We start from the raw sequence: 3987 nt of genomic DNA, 5'->3' as shown, positions 1-3987 counted from the left end.
GACACACCGCCAGGGTAGATTTACGGTTACATACGGCATGCTGCACTGCACTGACAATGTCCAGCATGCTGTCTTGTGTGGAGAGACGGGACCTGAACTCAGTCATATTTAACGGGAAAAGGTGGTGTTCCTCCAGCCACCGGATCAAGCGGGCGTGTACCAGCCACTCGAAGAGTTTGGCAACGCATGAGGTTAGGGACGCTGGCCGGCAGGACGATGAATCACCTGCGGGTTTGCCGCTCTTGAGTACGGGGACCACCCATGCCAGTCGCCAAACCGCTGGAAATTCAGATGAGGCCCAGATGTCGTTGAACGACGAAAGAAATTCGTGAAAACGTGATTGAAGCAGATTCTGCATTCTGCAACATTTGCATTGTGACCCCGTCTGGTTCCGGTGCCCCTCGTCGCCTGCAGGCTCTCAGGGTGGATTTGAGTTCAGATTCCGTAAAACACCTTTCTATGCAGAAAGGTGTTTTATCCGCGCGGCAGCGCGGGTTTGGCTGGGGAACGGCAGAGGCATATAGAGTGGCAGAGTCTTCGGTCAGGGTCGTTAGTAGCTTCCCCGTGCATAGGGCCAGAGAAGCGGATGGGAGGCTGAACCTTCCTTTCCCAGACAGACAGTCCATAAGTCTCCAGATACGGCGGGCTGGTGTGGTTGCATCCACCGAAGAGCAGATCGAATCCTACTGCTGCTTGCAGTATTTTTGGGCGCAGCGTCGTAGGGCAGCGTCAATCATGTTCAAGAGGGTCTTGAGGTTCACGCCACCCTTACCTTGCAGAAGTTGCCTGGACCCGCACTCTTTCTACACAAAGGCTTAGGAGGGTCAGGTCGGGTGCAGGGAAGGATGTAGGCACGGTTGCCTTGATTGTGACTTTCTTCGCCGCGTCGCTGATGGCCTCCAAGAGGGGTCGTGTGGATCGCCCTAAGTAGTCTCGGAACCGGTCTCAGTGAATGACTGAGACCTCAATGACCCCAGGATGTTGTAGGCCTATGATGTCGATGAAGACTGGGAAGTGATCGCCGCCCATGGTGTCGGTTGCAACCCGCCATGACAGTGAGATCTCCGGTGAATGGGCTGCGACGTCGATAGCACTGAAGGTGCAAGAAGGCCGGAAGAAAGTCGGGGAACCGTCGTTGGCCACAACAAGGTTGTGTTCCGCAGTCTGATCTGCCAGCATCCTGCCCCTTGCGTCTTCTCTGGTGTCACCCCATAGAGCATGATGAGCGTTCCATTTCCCACAGATCAAAACCGGATCGGTGAGCCTGGTGTGCAGGGAATTTACTAGGCCGGCGACCTCCGCAGCGCCCCCTCCTGGGCGGACATAAAGTGAGATAATAGTGAGGTGCCACCGGCGATCTCAGCACGCACCGCACTGGGGTCCCGGTTTATTGCGCAGAGGTCGGAGACGTCCACGATGTAGTGAGGGATGGCTTTTTGGATATATAGTGCAGCGCTTTTGTTTGGAAAGCTTGGTATGCAAGGGTTTTTATAGGCGAAGTATCCCGGGATGCTGCGATTTGCAGGGAGACCAGCTTCGCAAAGAGCTAAAACGGTTATCTTCCATTGGTGAAGATAGAGGGACAACTCTGGCCAGTCTGGTCGGCAGTTCTGCACAGTCGCTTTGTAGAGTCAGAGGGGTCGGTCGTCGCCTTCTATCAGGGGACCGATGCACTGAGGGAGGCAACAGCGAGGCTAAGGGTACCTCTGCCAGTCGAGTTTCAGAGCAGCGCCCCTACAATGCCCTCGAGCGCTAGGACGGCTTCTAGAAACTTACGGAACGAGGGTGTTGGCAGGATGTGGATTAGGTCGCACACGGCGGCGAGGATCATGGTTACAATGAGCTTGAAAGGACGCGACGAGAAGGGGGTGGCGGCTTCTATGTGGTCTGTAGATGGCGGGACAGTTGCGCCTTGCCGAGAAGCTTGGGTGACGCCGGCATTTGATGGCTTCGAGTTTTCTACAGTTTCTGCCCAGGTCTGTTTTACCGTGGTGCTGGAGGCTGAGAGGCTGGCACCGGGAGTGGCCTCGGTTTCTTGGCAAGCAGAAGGTGACACCGCCGGTGCATGAGTATCGAAGGGGAAAGGACGCGCGTCTCGGGGCGAATTCTTGTCTGAGGAAGTGCTACCCTGAGCACTGCGTGACTTGCTGTTTGGCTTGTCTGACGAGGAGTTGCGGAGTAACTTGCGAGCATCCGGGAAAGTTGCGTTGTTTTCTGAGCGGTAACGCGGAGATGGCGACCTCTCGACGTCGGGTTGGGCAGGACGGAGACGTGGCGTAGTGGCTCTGATGACAGTTAATGCACTTTGGCTTGGATGATTCGCACCCGCCATCATGTGAGTCGCCGCATCGAGCGCATGCCTGGGGACGATTGCAGACGGCGGATATATGACCGTAACGGAGGCACCGGCGACACTGCAGGGCTATTACCTTCGAAGGCAGGACCGGAGTTTAAACTAGGCCATATAGGAGGGAGTCGGGCCGCGTCTTTCCGAAGAAGACAATCTTCAGGAGTTTAGACTTTTCCTCGAATCGCCGCACGTCGTAGATTTTGACTGGAGCACGTATCTGGTTCCGGATATCCGCTTCAGAAAGGCCGAGTTCCACGTCCCTGATCAGCCCGATGCAGGTGTTTGGGGTACTGGGGAGGAATGCTCGGACAGGAGGGGTGCAGAGTACTTTTAGGTCCAGGAGTACTCCCTTGAGCTTTGGTGTCCGTGCTCCCACCGCGATTAAGTTCCTTACCTTGTTGACGCAGACGTCTTTGACGGCACTTGGAGCAGCGCATTCGACGTATTCGGTCAGCTCTGATGAACTAAATGACGCAACCGAATCGGAGTTAATGGGCGCGAACACGACGGTGAAACCCTCTTCTAGTTGCCTGTGGCTAGTAGTCCCTGAATTGCCCGAGCCGCCGCTTTTACGTCGGCGTTTTTTTGCCTCGCGATTCGGTCAAGTATTGGGACCCTACAGAGTCGTCCGTATCGGAGATCTTATCCTTGAAGATTGAGTCGTCCTCCGAAGATTCGGCTACCTCATGGACTTGTCGGGGAGGCGGACGAGTCCCCGACGGCACATTCTCCGGCTCCAGGTGGTGGGTGGGTCTGTCAACTTGGGATGAAGGATGGCCGGCAGACATCCCCTCTGCATGAGCCCCCCGCGGTGCTCTCCTGCTGTAGACCAGGCGAGGTTGGGCGTCGGCCAGAAGGCCCCAGCTGAAGGGCTGAAGGTCGACGCTCGTAACGACGAGGTTTTCGGCGCTAGGTCCGACAGCAGGAACAATACAACGTGCTTCGACACGACAGCGGACGCAGCTCAGTAGCAGCCGTTCACTTCGGACGTTGAAACCTGGAGTCAACTGAACTCGAGACGAGAATGGCTCCGCTGTCTTCTTTTATAATCCTTGATGACAGTATAGGCGTCGTCTGTTGGCGTCCCTTGAGCTGCTTGCGTGACGATGACTTGGCTTGCCACAGATAATGAACAGCGAGAAATGTCGATAACCGTCGCTTCAAAGAGGATAAGAGAGAAATTAGAAGCTTGTTGGTCGAAGAACTGCTGCCGACCTGCAGTGCGGGGTATGGTTGGATGTGTGATTAGGTTGTTGTTGCTTGTGTGAGAGGGAGGAAGAGGGATTTGGATCGCGACGGTTTGTGTTTTGTTTAATATTGCCCGTCTTATGCTGTTGAAATAAGAGTCAAAAAGCAGGCGAGCTGGACACCAGTGGGCCGTCTCGGCTGCGGAAAGTTAGGGCGTCACGATGATGGCTTGCGTGATCGTAACCATTTTTCAAACGACTAGAGGATTACGACGAAGAAGACTGTTTTGGAAGTAAATGACATCTGTGTGCTGTGCTGGTTTTGAGACGGTGGTGTGTATGTTCCTTTTTGTTCCCTTGTCTCAAGGATTTATTTCTTAATTACAATAATAATAGTAGTAATATTCTTTATTTGGGTGCCCAAAAACAACCCCATCGGTCTTCCCCTTG

General features: G+C 54.5%; 1 pseudogene; it reads right to left on the bottom strand.

Moving 5' to 3' along the window:
• Positions 1-1720: 1720 nt before the first annotated feature.
• On the bottom strand, positions 1721-3138 carry LOC121833481 (annotated as a pseudogene).
• Between the last annotated feature and the right edge of the window lie 849 nt (positions 3139-3987).

This window comes from Ixodes scapularis, unplaced genomic scaffold, assembly GCF_016920785.2.
Source record: "Ixodes scapularis isolate PalLabHiFi unplaced genomic scaffold, ASM1692078v2 PGA_scaffold0__279_contigs__length_252992795, whole genome shotgun sequence".
NCBI lineage: Eukaryota > Metazoa > Arthropoda > Arachnida > Ixodida > Ixodidae > Ixodes > Ixodes scapularis.
The sequence above is the reverse complement of the archived record's forward strand: the minus strand, read 5'-3'. Positions and strand labels throughout refer to the sequence as shown.